The sequence below is a fragment of the Coregonus clupeaformis genome, chromosome 14, assembly GCF_020615455.1.
Source record: "Coregonus clupeaformis isolate EN_2021a chromosome 14, ASM2061545v1, whole genome shotgun sequence".
Taxonomy (NCBI): Eukaryota; Metazoa; Chordata; class Actinopteri; order Salmoniformes; family Salmonidae; genus Coregonus; species Coregonus clupeaformis.
The window spans coordinates 12,735,875-12,753,090 of record NC_059205.1 but is presented as its reverse complement, the minus strand read 5'-3'; the positions used below and the strand labels follow the sequence as shown (position 1 = coordinate 12,753,090).

The 17,216-nt window shown below is 45.6% G+C and overlaps 1 protein-coding gene across 1 annotated transcript in view; it reads left to right on the top strand.

Moving 5' to 3' along the window:
* Window positions 1–17,216, top strand: part of LOC121580779 (calsyntenin-2) — a 257,312-nt gene that overhangs the window by 101,845 nt on the left and 138,251 nt on the right. The gene's annotated exons all lie outside the window — the stretch shown is intronic.

Below are 17,216 nucleotides of genomic sequence, written 5' to 3'. Positions count from 1 at the left end.
CAGTATTACAATGTGGTAGAGAGGTACATCTAAGCAGCCTGTCTGTGCCTGAAAGGAAGTGTGTATTTATAGCTACACTTCTTCATAAAGGACCTTTATTCACAACCATCCGCACTTCTTCGGTCTGATGTGTGTATATACTGTATTCTATTCAACTGTATTTTAGTCAATGCCACTCCGACATTGCTCGTCCTAATATTTATATATTTCTTAATTCCATTATTTTACTTTTCGATTTGTGTATTGTTGTGAATTGTTAGATATTATTGCACTGTTGGAGCTAGGAACACAAGCATTTCGCTACACCCGCAATAACATCTGCTAAATATGTGTATGTGACCAATACAATTTGATTTGATTTGACTGGCAAAGAAAGAAATATTGTCATAACCTGAACTGCTGGAGAGGAGAGAAACTTCTTGAGCTGTCTTTAAATATTGATCCCCTTGAGCAGCTGTACTAGTCCCCTTTACATGACATGGAAATGCCTTGGATGTCTTCCATGCTGCTTGAATGTCATGTTATTATTTCATAAAAAGTGATACGCTTGACGCAGAAGTTGCCCTTGTCCACTGATCTAGAATCAGCTTACCCTATCCCTTATCCTTCCCTTAACCATTAGGGGGATGAAAAGTATCTGACCCTGTATCAGCAGAACGGGGGGCATCCTAGATTTGTGGTAAAGGGCAACTTTTACTTTAAGTGTATTTCAGGGCATACAGTGTACCACAGGAGGCTGGTGAGGGGAGGACGGCTCATAATAATGTCTGGAATAGAGTGAATGGAGTGGTATCAAACACATGGAAACACATTCCAACTCGTTCCAGCCATTACAATGAACATGTCCCCCCAATTAAGGTGCCATCAGCCACCTGTGCAGTTAACAGTATTTACATGGCATTTCCAGGTCATGTAATCTTAAATCTGTGGTTATACAGGACATTTCTACCCACTTCCATAAATACATAACATGTTATGATAGTCCTGCTTTATGTAAGGGGACTCGTTGAGTGCAGAGCACTGGCTTTTACTTGAAAGTAAATCACAGCGTCACACAGGTAGGTGACAGTGACAGGTGACTTGTAATTAGACAAAGTGATTTTTGTCTCCCGGGCAAACGAGAAGGCTTTGCGGCAGGTACCACTTTACACCTCATTAAATGAAAATAGCTCCAATTAATCTCCACTCTGACAGCTGTGGAAAACTGATGTTTGGTGCCATTATTTTTTCTTTATGAATAATACAGTACTAGCAAGACCATACATCCATGACCTTTGTTAGAATGCTTGGTCCTTTGATCTGGGTCAAAAGTAAGCCCAATTCTGTGTTAGAGTCTGCAATTTGAATTTTTGGTGATGTTTTCCTGGACCCAGATTAAGTCTACTACTGCTTAAATGCTTTAAAATTCCATTATTCTGGGTGTGAGACACTGGCCCTTAAAAAGCTTAGCCAAAGTTGTAAATTCCATGTCCATGACACCAATGTTTTCTCAGAAACTCTTAGGCCCTTTGTATCCTCACTTCTAGTATCTGCACTAATAGACCAAGTAGAGACCAGACCAGATACCAAGTAGAGACCAGGCCAGAGACCAAGCCAGAGACCAAGCCAGAGACCAAGCCAGAGACCCTGCTAGAGACCAAGCCAGAGACCAAGCCAAAGACCAAGTAGAGACCAAGCCAGAGACCAAGCCAGAGACCCTGCCAGAGACCAAACCAGAGACCAAGCCAGAGACCAAGTAGAGACCAAGCCAGAGACCAAGCCAGAGACCAAGCCAGAGACCAAGCCAGAGACCAGGCCAGAGACCAAGCCAGAGACCAAGTAGAGACCAAGCCAGAGACCAAGCCAGAGACCAAGCCAGAGACCAAGCCAGAGACCCTGCCAGAGACCAAGTAGAGACCAAGCCAGAGACCAAGCCAGAGACCAAGCCAGAGACCAAGCCAGAGACCCTGCCAGAGACCAAGCCAGAGACCAAGCCAGAGACCAAGCCAGAGACCAAGCCAGAGACCAGGCCAGAGACCAAGCCAGAGACCAAGTAGAAACCAAGCCAGAGACCAGGCCAGAGACCAAGCCAGACCAAGCCAGAGACCAAGCCAGAGACCAAGCCAGAGACCAAGCCAGAGACCAAGCCAGAGACCCTGCCAGAGACCAAGTAGAGACCAAGCCAGAGACCAAGCCAGAGACCAAGCCAGAGACCCTGCCAGAGACCAAGTAGAGACCAAGCCAGAGACCAAGCCAGAGACCCTGCCAGAGACCAAGTAGAGACCAAGCCAGAGACCAAGTAGAGACCAAGCCAGAGACCAAGCCAGAGACCAAGTAGAGACCAAGCCAGAGACCAAGCCAGAGACCCTGCCAGAGACCAAGTAGAGACCAAGCCAGAGACCAAGCCAGAGACCAAGTAGAGACCAAGCCAGAGACCAAGCCAGAGACCCTGCCAGAGACCAAGTAGAGACCAAGCCAGTGACCAAGTAGAGACCAAGCCAGAGACCAAGCCAGAGACCAAGCCAGAGACCCTGCCAGAGACCAAGCCAGAGCCCAAGCCAGAGACCAAGTAGAGACCAAGCCAGAGACCAGGCCAGAGACCAAGCCAGAGACCAAGCCAGAGACCAAGCCAGAGACCAAGCCAGAGACCAAGGAGAGACCAAGCCAGAGACCAGGCCAGAGACCAAGCCAGAGACCAAGCCACAGACCAAGTAGAGACCAAGCCAGAGACCAAGTAGAGACCAAGCCAGAGACCAAGCCAGAGACCAAGTAGAGACCAAGCCAGAGACCAAGTAGAGACCAAGCCAGAGACCAGGCCAGAGACCAAGCCAAAGACCAAGCCAGAGACCAAGCCAGAGACCAAGCCAGAGACCAAGCCAGAGACCAAGTAGAGACCAAGCCAGAGACCAGGCCAGAGACCAAGCCAGAGACCAAGCCAGAGACCAAGCCAGAGACCAAGTAGAGACCAAGCCAGAGACCAAGTAGAGACCAAGCCAGAGACCAAGCCAGAGACCAAGCCGGAGACCAAGTAGAGACCAAGCCAGAGACCAGGCCAGAGACCAAGCCAGAGACCAAGCCAGAGACCAAGCCAGATACCAAGGAGAGACCAAGCCAGAGACCAGGCCAGAGACCAAGCCAGAGACCAAGCCAGAGACCAAGTAGAGACCAAGCCAGAGACCAAGTAGAGACCAAGCCAGAGACCAAGCCAGAGACCAAGTAGAGACTAAGCCAGAGACCAAGTAGAGACCAAGCCAGAGACCAGGCCAGAGACCAAGCCAAAGACCAAGCCAGAGACCAAGCCAGAGACCAAGCCAGAGACCAAGCCAGAGACCAAGTAGAGACCAAGCCAGAGACCAGGCCAGAGACCAAGTAGAGACCAAGCCAGAGACCAAGCCAGAGACCCTGCCAGAGACCAAGCCAGAGACCAAGTAGAGACCAAGTAGAGACCAAGCCAGAGACCAAGCCAGAGACTAAGTAGAGACCAAGCCAGAGACCAAGCCAGAGACCAGGCCAGAGACCAAGTAGAGACCAAGCCAGAGACCAAGCCAGAGACCCTGCCAGAGACCAGGCCAGAGACCAAGCCAGAGACCCTGCCAGAGACCAAGTAGAGACCAAGCCAGAGACCAAGTAGAGACCAAGCCAGAGACCAGGCCAGAGACCAAGTAGAGACCAAGCCAGAGACCAGGCCAGAGACCAAGCCAGAGACCATGTAGAGACCAAGCCAGAGACCAAGCCAGAGACCAAGCCAGAGACCAAGCCAGAGACCAGGCCAGAGACCCTGCCAGAGACCAAGCCAGAGACCAAGTAGAGACCAAGCCAGAGACCAAGCCAGAGACCAAGCCAGAGACCAAGCCAGAGACCAAGCCAGAGAGCATAGCCAAAAGACCCAACGGTTTGTGAATGTTTCTCTCTGTGATTAACAATCCACTCTGTGACTCCAGAATAAAATTTCGCCGGAGAGGGAAAGTGGTGTTGTGCTCTTTTTGGTGACTGGTGATATTTCTCCCTGGCTTTTCCGCCAAGCCTAGCTAATGAATGAAACCCATCAAATGGCTACCAAGGAGATTTTATTTTATTTTTTACACCTGCAGAAAAAGCACTCTGTCCTAATCTATCTTTCTCGGTTATTCTCTCTCGCTCCTCAATTCTCCCTGTCTCACTCTTGCCCTTTCCATCTCGGTTTGTCTAGTGATCACAGGGCGGCAGGTAGCCTAGTGGTTAAGTGCGTTGGGATAGTAACCGAAAGTCAGTGGTTTGAATCCCTGGGGACTCTGGCTTTGTAGGACCAACCCTGCCAGGCAGGCTCAGAATATTGTGGGGGCTGTGTTGCTTTAGTGGGTCTCTGACCGCATTTATCTTTCTGTTTTGGCTGCGTATAGGCTACTTACAGTAAGCCCATTAAACAGATAAGGACTTCTCCTTAGTGTATGGGTCTCTCAGTTGGGTGTCTAGGGTATGGGTTGGGGACCGTTCCATCATGATAGGACAATAAATAAATAAACTATATTTATAATTGATTTTAAATGTATATCCCATGTCTGCACAAATTTGAAAGCTCTCTCTCACAACCCCTGCTCACAGACACACATGGGCTCTGGGATTTGCAACCATTTTCCTTTTTCACTCACTTAACTCCACACTTTCCCAAACACAAAAACACACACCCCACCTTCCATCACAATACACCTCTCTTTCTTTCTTTCTTTCTTTCCTTCTTTCTTTCCTTCTTTCTTTCTTTCTTTCTTTCTTTCCTTATTTCTTTCTTTCTTTCTTTCTTTCTTTCTTTCTTTCTTTCTTTCTTTCTTTCTTTCTTTCTTTCTTTCTTTCTTTCTTTCTTTCTTTCTTTCTCTCTTTCTCTCTTTCTCTTTCTCCAACCCCAGCCAGCCAGCCCATGCAGCAGGCAGTGACTTATGCAGCGTTGCTCTATCCTGGTTTTGTTTCTGTGGAGAAAGGAGTGGGCCGTCCTTCTGGCACCACATTAATTGCTCTGTGGGAACATGGACGGAGATTGTTAAGTGCCTTGCCTATTTCTCCCTCTCCCCTCCCTCCATTCCTCCCTCCATCCCTCCTCCTTCCTCCTCCCTCTATCCTCCTCGCACAGCCGCTCCGCTTTGATGTAAAAGAACGATGACGAGCCTGAAGTTGATGATATATGCCGAGACAGGGACGCGAGGTGGTGAATGCTTATTTGGGGGAGCTGAGCCCTGCAGAGAGGAGGAGCATGGGTCTTGTAGTGTGAGAGCGGACTGGACTGGGGGGACCGCAGGAAAAGAGGCAGTGTCATTGGCTAATTCTTTATCGGGGGGTCGCAGTTATGCCAGAGCTCTCGTCCATTCATCTCTCCTACAGGATGATGCACAATGCCCTATTGTTCCCTTGGCAAAGTTGTGTGTGTGTGGGATCGAGATAGAGAGACAGAGTGAGAGAATGAGACGGAAATAAGCGAGAGAAAGAAATTAATGACAGAGAAATTAGAAATAAATAGTAATTAGTGAGTGAAAGTGAAGAATAGAGTGAGAAAGAGATACACTTTTCTCGTTAACATGAAAGAACTGTGATGCTGGCTGTGGTTGTTATGCATTTGGGGATTCACATTCAAATGTATACTTCCGCAAAGTTTGTCACATGCACACAGTTCCAGACTAGAGAAATTAAATTTCAACCACAACTAATTATAAATTATAATAAGGCAAAATGTACTGGGTGGAAATTCATTATCCAAGATGGCATAGCAGTGTGGTCGTGTATTATGTTGTGTCCTCGTGTAAAGAGCCTGTTTTTTTTTGTGTGTCTTTTTTCGTATATATTTCTCTATCTCACTTTCCATCCAATGGCATATGGACATGGGAGAGAGGCATAACGCAATCACAGGTGTTATTCGAGTGGGCTAAGACAACAACTGGTAATGGCGACGAAAGTTTGGGCTGAGGCTAAACACATCTCAGGAGGGATTTTGTTCCACTCCTCTTTGCAGATCTTCTCCAAGTCATTAAGGTTTCGAGGCTGACGTTTGGCAACTCGAACCTTCAGCTCCCTCCACAGATTTTCTATGGGATTAAGGTCTGGAGACTGGCTAGGCCACTCCAGGACCTTAATGTGCTTCTTCTTGAGCCACTCCTTTGTTGCCTTGGCCGTGTGTTTTGGGTCATTGTCATGCTGGAATACCCATCCACGACCCATTTTCAATGCCCTGGCTGAGTGAAGGAGGTTCTCACCCAAGATTTGACGGTACATGGCCACGTCTATCGTCCCTTTGATGCGGTGAAGTTGTCCTGTCCCCTTAACAGAAAAACACCCCCAAAGCATAATGTTTCCACCTCCATGTTTGACGGTGGGGATGTTGTTCTTGGGGTCATAGGCAGCATTCCTCCTCCTCCAAACACGGCGAGTTGAGTTGAGTTGATGCCAAAGAGCTCGATTTTGGTCTCATCTGACCACAACACTTTCACCCAGTTCTCCTCTGAATCATTCAGATGTTCATTGGCAAACTTCAGACGGGTCTGTATATGTGCTTTCTTGAGCAGGGGGACCTTGCGGGCGCTGCAAGATTTCAGTCCTTCACGACGTAGTGTGTTACCAATTGTTTTCTTGGTGACTATGGTTCCAGCTGCCTTGAGATCATTGACAAGATCCTCCCGTGTAGTTCTGGGCTGATTCCTCACCGTTCTCATGATCATTGCAACTCCACGAGGTGAGATCTTGCATGGAGCCCCAGGCCGAGGGAGATTGACAGTTCTTTTGTGTTTATTCCATTTGCGAATAATCGCACCAACTGTTGTCACCTTCTCACCAAGCTGCTTGGCGATGGTCTTGTAGCCCATTCCAGCCTTGTGTAGGTCTACAATCTTGTCCCTGACATCCTTGGAGAGCTCTTTGGTCTTGGCCATGGTGGAGAGTTTGGAATCTGATTGATTGATTGCTTCTGTGGACAGGTGTATTTTATAGAGGTAACAAACTGAGATTAGGAGCACTCCCTTTAAGAGTGTGCTCCTAATCTCAGCTCGTTACCTGTATAAAAGACACCTGGGAGCCAGAAATCTTTCTGATTGAGAGGGGGTCAAATACTTATTTCCCTCATTAAAATGCAAATCAATTTATAACATTTTTGACATGCGTTTTTCTGGATTTTTGTTGTTGTTATTCTGTCTCTCACTGTTCAAATAAACCTACCATTAAAATTATAGACTGATCATTTCTTTGTCAGTGGGCAAACGTACAAAATCAGCAGGGGATCAAATACTTTTTTCCCTCACTGTATCTCCCTCATTAACTTTAAGCATCAGTTGTCAGAGCAGCTTACCGATCACTGTACCTGTACACAGCCCATCTGTAATTAGCCCACCCAACTACCTCATCCCCATATTGTTATTTACATTGTTATTTATTTTGCTCATTTGCACCCCAGTATCTCTATTTGCACATCATATTCTGCACATCTATCACTCCAGTGTTAATACTAAATTGTAATTATTTTGCACTATGGCCTAACCTACATAACTTACTACATTTGCACACACTGTATATAGATTTTCTATTTTCTATTGTGTTATTGACTGTACGTTTTTGTTGATTCCATATGTAACTCTGTGTTGTTGTTGTTTTTATCGCACTGCTTTGCTTTATCTTGGCCAGGTCGCAGTTGTAAATGAGAACTGTCACGAACAGAAGAGGACCCAAGAGCGCAAGTTCAAATTCAGAGTTCTTTATTCAAGGTTACAGGCGGGAAGAGGAGTCCCAGGGGTGTCAGGGGTCTTTCAGGGTCCTCCTGTGGGTACCTGTGCTCCGGGGGTCACCAAATGTCGGGGGTGTCCAGTCCAAGTGCTTAGTGTGTGTTCCCCAGTGATGGAGCGGCGTATCGGGCTGAGGGTGGTGAAACGTCTGGGCACGCTCATCTGGTGGTCGGAGACCTGGGGGAAACACACACACAACAGCAATATGAATGGCAGGCAGAAGTACAGATCAGGGCTGGGCAAAATATCGCTGGTGAGAGACAGAAGGCAGAAACGAGTTACCGGAGGGGGCTGAAGATCGGAGAGTAGTCGAGGTCCAGAAGGCAGGTTGGGATAGACGGGGCAGTAGAAACAAGGAGGCAGTCAAGAAAGGATCGGTATCACAAGCAGGAGTCAGAGCGCAGACAGGCAGGTTACTGGTCCGGGTTTGAAGACGATCTGACAGGGCTTGGCTGAAAACCAGGGCTTGATATACTGGGAGAGGTAGTGGGGAAATGCAGTTCAGCTGGCAGAGTAATTAGAACAGAGTGAGGCAAGGTGAGGATGGTGAGTGGGAAATGCAGTGCAGCTGGCCAGGTAACAAGAGCAGAGCAGGGCAGGTGGAGCTAGTTAGGCTGAGTAGAGAGAGGGAGGTGAGCAGAGTGGAAGATAATTGAATGCAATTAATGTTGCTACCAGGGAGAGAGAGTGCTCATGACAAGAACTTGTTCTCAACTGGCTTACCTAGTTAAATAAAGTTGAAATAAAAAAACTTTTTAAAAATAGTTTGCCGTTTTTGGGGCAACATTTTGCCACTGCACGTAGGTGCCACTGCTTTCAAACCACACCATTTTCAGCGTGGCACTTACTGTCACGCCCTGATCTAGAGAACTCTTGTTGGTCAGGGTGTGAGTTTCTGTTGAGATCTATGTTATTGTATTTCTACGTTGTAAATCTAGGTTGATATTTCTATGTTTGGCCGGGGCGGCAGGTAGCTTAGTGGTTAAGAGCGTTGTGCCAGTAACCGAAAGGTCGCTGGTTCTAATCCCCGAGCCAACTAGGTGAAAAATCTGTCGATTTGCCCTTGAGCAAGGCACTTAACCCTAATTGCTCCTGTAAGTCGCTCTGGATAAGAGCGTCTGCTAAATAATGTAAATGTGATTCCCAATCAGAGGCAGCTGTCGCTCGTTGTCTCTGATTGGGGATCATACTTAAGTAGCCTGGTTGCCTACCTTAGTTGTGGGATCTTGTTTGTGTTCATGTTAGGCTTGTTGTGTGTATAGCCCATAGGACTTCATGTTTTCGTTGTTTTGTTATTTTGTCAAGTGTTTATTCATCTTAATAAATATGTATGCATATCACGCTGCACCTTGGTCTGACCCGTCTCTCAACGATCGTGACAGAAGATCCCACCATAAAAGGACCAAGCAGCGTGCCCAGAAGGAGCAAACGCCTGGGACTCAACGGGAGGTAACCTTGGTAGATATCCTCCTCGGTTGGGGGAAAATTACTGAGGAGGAGGCCGTCCGTTACCGGGAGGCAATGAAGGAGAGTGTAGCCGATAAAGGACCCTGGGCGAAGGTAGAAGCCCAGGTAGGAGAGGATCAACGGCGGCGCCAACAGTGCCGACAACGAAGGAGACCCGAGAGGCAACCCCAATAACATTTTTTGGGGGGGCACACAGGGTGGACGACGAAGCAGCAGGAGGCCGTGAAAGGGCTGACTGTAGAGGAGGAGACCGCTATTTTAGAGGTCCTCCAAGACCTGCGGATCAGCAGTTTAAGAGAGGAGGCCACCACGTTATGGGGGCTGATGGCGAGGTTAGAGCAGGAGAGCTCCCTCCAAGAGGAGGCGCTGCAGGAGGCCCGTAGGGAGAAGGAAGTAGTGGAGGCACGGAGAGAGGAGCTGGTCAGGCAACAAAAGGAGTGTGTGTTCATTGAGGAACCAAGGTATGCGGAGATACGCACTGTGTCGCCAGTGCGCATTCACAGTCCAGTGCGTCCTGTGCCAGCGCCCCGCACGTGTCGTGCTAAAGTGGGCATCCAGCCAGGACGGGTTGTGCCAGCTCTACACTCCAGACCTCCAGTGCGCCTCCACAGCCCGGTACGGCCTGTACGCGCACCAAACCAGTGGTGCGCGTATCCAGTCCAGTACGGCCTGTACCTGCACCCCGCACCAAACAAGTGGTGCGTGTCGCCAGCACGGTACGCCCCGTACCTTCTCCCCGCACCAAACCAGTGGTGCGCGTATCCAGTCCAGTACGGCCCGTACCTGCTCCCCGCACCAAACCAATGGTGCATGTCGCCAGCCCGGTACGCCCCGTACCTGCTTGGTGCATTTGTTATTTTGTCAAGTGTTTATTCGTCTTAATAAATATGTACGCATATCACGCTGCACCTTGGTCTGACCCGTCTCTCAACGATCGTGATTTGTACGAAGTGTTTGTCATGCAACAGATTGCGTATCATATTCCCACACAGTTTTATTTACCACCACCTTCTCATGGATGTTGCACAATCCTTATCAACATGTTTATACACTCTTAGAAAAAAGGGTTCCAAAAGGGTTCTTCAGCTGTCTCCATAGAGAACCCTCTGTAGAAAGGGTTCCACATGGAACCTATAACCAAAAGGGTTGTACATGCAACCAAAAAGGTTCTTCAAAGGGTTCTCCTATTGGGACAGCCGAAGAACCCTTTTAGGTTCTAGATAGCAACTTTTTTTCTAAGAGTGTAGGTTGAGGGGCGGTTTCCCGGACACAGGTTAAGCCTAATCCTAGCCTAAAAAGCACTTTCATGCTCATCATTTAAGGTGGAGGACATTCATGTTTTGCGAAACACATACCATATTTAACTGTAAAGTGTGTGCAATGATTAGAGGTATTGGAGGAATTTGTTTCATGATGCTAAATTAAACTCATAGGACATGACACACACGTGCACACACACTGTACAGCTGCAATAAATGTGCGGTAGGGAATCTATAGATTTCCAGACTTTACACATATACCGTAACACATACATCAAACAGATGCTTAGACTGATGCTTGTTATTGGTGTGAAGACATTCTAAGGATTTTTGAACGATCATATAACAGTCCTGAGTAATGATCAGGAATTACATGGGCAGTAACAGGCAGTAAACTACAGCATAATATTTGATAACAACAAATGAAGTGTCTCATAAATGCCTTTAAGTGTAGATTTAATGAACATTGGACTTCTGGATTGGACGTCTGGAATGGACGTCTGTATTGGACGTCTGGATTGGACGTCTGTACGTCCACTTGGATCTGGTTTATTATCTCCCTGCTGTTATAATGAATGATCAGTGATTTGCCCATGAGGCAGACCGGCAGCTAATTACTCTAACTTCTTCGGTAAACTGGTGTGATTGAACTTCTGGCCACTTCAAATGCCTCTTTCACTTCCCCATGGGTTATAGTGTGGTTGGATGCCTTTCAAATCAAATCAAAATCAAATCAAATCAAATGTTATTTGTCACATGCATGTGTTTAGTAAGGAATGAATTAAGAATATATACATACAGTGGGGGAAAAAGTATTTAGTCAGCCACCAATTGTGCAAGTTCTCCCACTTAAAAAGATGAGAGAGGCCTGTAATTTTCATCATAGGTACACGTCAACTATGACAGACAAATTGAGAAAAAGAAATCCAGAAAATCACATTGTATGATTTTTTATGAATTTATTTGCACATTTTGGTGGAAAATAAGTATTTGGTCACCTACAAACAAGCAAGATTTCTGGCTCTCACAGACCTGTAACTTCTTCTTTAAGAGGCTCCTCTGTCCTCCACTCGTTACCTGTATTAATAGCACCTGTTTGAACTTGTTATCAGTATAAAAGACACCTGTCCACAACCTCAAACAGTCACACTCCAAACTCCACTATGGCCAAGACCAAAGAGCTGTCAAAGGACACCAGAAACACAATTGTAGACCTGCACCAGGCTGGGAAGACTGAATCTGCAATAGGTAAGCAGCTTGGTTTGAAGAAATCAACTGTGGGAGCAATTATTAGGAAATGGAAGACATACAAGACCACTGATAATCTCCCTCGATCTGGGGCTCCACGCAAGATCTCACCCCGTGGGGTCAAAATGATCACAAGAACGGTTAGCAAAAATCCCAGAACCACACGGGGGGCCCTAGTGAATGACCTGCAGAAAGCTGGGACCAAAGTAACAAAGCCTACCATCAGTAACACACTACGCCGCCAGGGACTCAAATCCTGCAGTGCAAGACGTGTCCCCCTGCTTAAGCCAGTACATGTCCAGGCCCGTCTGAAGTTTGCTAGAGTGCATTTGGATGATCCAGAAGAGGATTGGGAGAATGTCATATGGTCAGATGAAACCAAAATAGAACTTTTTGGTCAAAACTCAACTCGTCGTGTTTGGAGGACAAAGAATGCTGAGTTGCATCCAAAGAACACCATACCTACTGTGAAGCATGGGGGTGGAAACATCATGCTTTGGGGCTGTTTTTCTGCAAAGGGACCAGGATGACTGATCCGTGTAAAGGAAAGAATGAATGGGGCCATGTATCGTGAGATTTTGAGTGAAAACCTCCTTCCATCAGCAAGGGCATTGAAGATGAAACGTGGCTGGGTCTTTCAGCATGACATTGATCCCAAACACACCGCCCGGGCAACGAAGGAGTGGCTTCGTAAGAAGCATTTCAAGGTCCTGGAGTGGCCTAGCCAGTCTCCAGATCTCAACCCCATAGAAAATCTTTGGAGGGAGTTGAAAGTCCGTGTTGCCCAGCGACAGCCCCAAAACATCACTGCTCTAGAGGAGATCTGCATGGAGGAATGGGCCAAAATACCAGCAACAGTGTGTGAAAACCTTGTGAAGACTTACAGAAAACGTTTTACCTGTGTCATTGCAAAACAAAGGGTATATAACAAAGTATTGAGAAACTTTTGTTATTGACCAAATACTTATTTTCCACCATAATTTGCAAATAAATTCATTAAAAATCCTACAATGTGATTTTCTGGAAAAAAATATCTCATTTTGTCTGTCATAGTTGACGTGTACCTATGATGAAAATTACAGGCCTCTCTCATTTTTTTAATTGGGAGAACTTGCACAATTGGTGGCTGACTAAATACTTTTTTCCCCCACTGTATATGGACGAGCGATGTCAGAGCGGCATGGACTAAGATACAGTAGAATAGTATAGAATACAGTATATACATATGAGATGAGTAATGCAAGATATGTAAACATTATTAAAGCGACTAAGATACCGTAGAGGGGTTGGGTTAAATGCGGAAGATTCATTTCAGTTGAATGCATTCAGTTGTACAACTGACTAGGTATCCTGTGTGTGTGTGTGTGTGTGTGTGTGTGTGTGTGTGTGTGTGTGTGTGTGTGTGTGTGTGTGTGTGTGTGACCCATGATATAAACATCCTCTACAGTATGTAATGTTACTATTATAACAGTTGTTTACATACAGTATGTACTTAATTCACAAGGTGGTTTTTGAGAAACTAAGTGTTAATCATACCGGATCTGCCTCACACAATCCACATCTATTTCCATTTTCCTCAACTGTCGAGGCATAATCTGAATAATTGCAGGAGAATGCAGTCTTACCTTGGGGTGACGATACAGAGGTGATAATTGAAACCTGATGAGTGACAATGTGCTTACAGCCAGCAAATGTGTTACTTCTGGTTAGCGTTGCATCCCCACAGCAGTCACTCTGAGTTAAAATGGTGAGCAGTACAAGTTGAGGTTTTGTCTGGAGATGCTAATAGGATTTCTATCATACTCTTTTCTTTCTCCCTCACACAGAGAGAGATAGCGAGGGGGAGAGAGAGGAGAGGATGGAAGAACAGAGAAAATAAAACAGAGAGAATGAGAGAGAGGGAAATTGAGATAAAGGAAGAATGAGAGCGAGAGAGAGAGAGAGAGACAAGGGATTAATCATAACCCTAATAACCACACGTACAGTGCCTTCAGAAAGTATTCATACCCCTTGACGTATTCCACATTTTTGTTGTGTTACAGACTGAATTTAAAATGGATTAAATATATTTGTTTCTCTCACTCATCTACACACAATACCCCACAATGACAAAGTGAAAACATGTTTTTTGAAATTTTAGCAAAATTATTGAAAATGAAATACAGAAATATCTCACTTACATAAGTATTCACACCCCCGAGTCAATACTTTGTATAAGCACCGTTTGCAGTGATTACAGCTGTGAGTCTTTCTGGGTAAGTCTCTAAGAGCTTTGCACACCTGGATTGTGCAACATTTGCACATTATTCTTAAAATAATTATTCAAGCTCTGTCAAGTTGGTTGTTGATCATTGCCAGACAGCCATTTTCAAGTCTTGCCATAGATCTCCAAGCAGATTCAAGTCAAAACTGTAACTAGGCCACTCAGGAACATTCAATGTTGTCTTGTTAAGCAACTCCAGTGTATATTTGGCCTTGTGTTTTAGGTTATTGTCCTGCTGAGAGGTGAATGTGTCTCCCAGTGTCTGTTGGAAAGCAGACTGAACCAGGTTTCCTCTAGGATTTTGCCTGTGCTTAGCGCCATTCCGTTCCTTTTTTATCCAGAAAAACTCCACAGTCCTTAACGATTACTATGCTTGAAAATATGGATGGTGGTACTCAGTAATGTGTTGTATTGGATTTGCCACAAAACATAACACTTTGTATTCAGGACAAAACGTTAATTGCTTTGCTACATTTCTTTGCAGTATTACTTACTTTAATGCCTTGTTGCAAACAATTGGCCTCATGGTGAAATCTCTGAGCGGTTTCCTTCCTCTCTGGCAACTGAGTTAGGAAGGACACCTGTATCTTTGTAGTGACTGGGTGTATTGATACCATCCAAAGTGTAATTATTAACTTCACCATGCTCAATGGGATATTCAATGTCTGCTTTAAAAAAAATGTTTTATCTACCAATAGGTGCCCTTCTTTGCGAGGCATTCGAAAACCTCCCTGGTCTTCGTGGATTAATCTGTTTTTCAAATTCACTGCTCAACTGAAGGACCTTACAGATAATTGTATGTGTGGGGTACAGAGATGAGGTAGTCATTCAAAAATCATGTTAAACACTAGTATTGCACACAGAGTAAGTCCATGCAACTTATTATGTGACTTGTTAAGCAAATGTTTACTCCTGAACTTATTTCGGCTTGCCATAACAAAAGGGTTTAATTCTTATTGACTCAAGAAATTTCAGCTTTTCATTTTTTATTAATTTGTAAATATTTATAAAAACATAATTCCACTTTGACATTATGGAGTATTGTGTGTAGGCCAGTGACACAAAATCTTAATTTAATCTATTTAAAATTCAGGATGTAACACAACAAAATGTGGAGTTCTTTCTGAACTTTTTCCTGAATCATGCATTCTAAATATCCAGTCAGAATTTGACCCAGTGAAAGGGGCTGAGAAAGAGAAACAGAGAGAAACAGAACAATAGAGAAGGAGACAGACAAAGACACAAAAAAAGAGACACAAAGAGAGACATAGAAAGAGGAAGACACCGAAAGAAGAGGAGAGATGAACTCCACTCCTGTATTGCCTGCTTTGAAGGGAGGGATCACAGCTTTCATCTTCCAGGCGAGCAAACGTTGGAGGGGGTGGTGATAAAACCGCTCAGGTACCTGCCTCTCTCTCCCCACCCTCTCTCTCCCTCTGCCTGAGCCTGCGGGGCCTCTATAACTTCGTCAGAGGAGGAAAAGCCTTCCTTCCTCCCTCTCTCTTTCCTTTTGTGTTCTGCTGTTTAATTTCTCCACTCACTGCCTGTGAAGTGAGGCAGGCCCGGACATGAAACACAGGTGGTGGACTTCAAAAGGATGGCCCTGTCTTCAGGGGTTTCATTCTGACACCAGCTCAACGCTGCTCCCACGTGAGCCATTCACACAGAGGGGAATACAGTAACAGAGCAGCTTTTTCATCCTGGACATCCAGATTGAATTCAGCTCTGTTTCACGTTTGTTTCAAGAGATTGAGTCTGGATTTCCAGGCTACACTCTTAGAAAAAAACCTTCCAAAAGGGTTCTGCGGCTGTCCCCATAGGACAACCACCTTTTGGTTCCAGGTAGAATTATTTTGGATTCCATGTAGAACCCTCTGTGGAAATGGTTCTACATATGGGGGACAGCCGAATAACCATTTTTGGTTCTAAGAGTGTAGCAATTTCAAGACTCACTATGAGCATTCATAAGAGGACAATTGCTGGAATTCAGTTTTCTGTAGAGCTTTAAAGTGCAAAAAGGAAATAAACATGCATTTACCACAGTTGGGTTTTAAACGCATAGCTAATACATAATGCATTAAACCTGTGTGGACGGTTCATAGAAAGTGTTAGCTACCATTACTTCTCCTAAGAAGCTAGCATAATGAGTGGACTACCATTGACTGGAGTGGGTCAACTACCTGTTGGGTGTGCTAAAAAACATGAATTTAAAAGGGAATAGATAGGCTGTATATAGAACAACCAAAGCAAAACATGACTATTGCTTTCATTGGTGAACTAGGCCTTTTACATTGTCCAGAGAGAAGAGGGCTTCAGAGAACATTGATGTCTGTTACTCACCACTGCCAGGGTTCAATATGAGCATTTCATTGGATTTCTATTGACGTCTTATTCCTAATGAAGTGAATGGTGAATGGGCTCTCTACACTGACATACAGTATTGATATCTCCACACTGCCTTTGGATAGTTGATTCACAGCTCCTACTACAGAGGTTTTCTGGGGAGTATCCTCAACAGTGGACACTCGACCTTGAATTATTCACACCCCTTCTTTATGAGAGTTTTTCTCCACCTCTTTCAATTTTTACAGGCATTTTTTAAAGAGAGATGGAGTGTGCTATGAGTTCTTCTGAGGCAATGTAGCATAAATATAAGGAATAAATCCAGGGTATTTATCTGAGGTTGTCATGAGCCCTCTCACTCCACCGGGTTACCACCTTAATTTGTTTCCACTCTGCTCACCACTCTCTCTCTACTCAGCCTAACTAGCTCCACCTGTCCCTGCTCTGCTCGGCTCTAATTACTCTGCCAGCTGCGCTGCATTACCCACTAACCTCTCCCAGTATTTATAGCCCTGTCTTTCAGCTCTCCTTTGTCAGATCGTCTGCAAAGCTCACACCCGGAACCTGTGTGCTCGCGCTTCTGGCTCACCCCTGTTTTGTGACCCCGGACCTGCCTGATTCCTGGATACTCTTCTGCCCCAGGAAAACCAGACCTGCTTTCTGCCATTACGACTCCTGACTACTCTTCGACCCCGGACTTCTGGACCACCAACCACCGGCGTCATCGGACGCATCGCTGCCACTGGGGGGAGGCACAGACCCAGCACATCGGACGGGATAACCCCTGGAGCCTTCGCTCACTCCCTACATCCCTTTCCCCTTAAGTTTAAATAAACTTTCTGGTGTGACGCAATTGTGGTCCTCTTGTCGTCTGTCTGAACCGTGACAGTACGATCTGACCATCATGGACTCAGCGCACACTTCCCC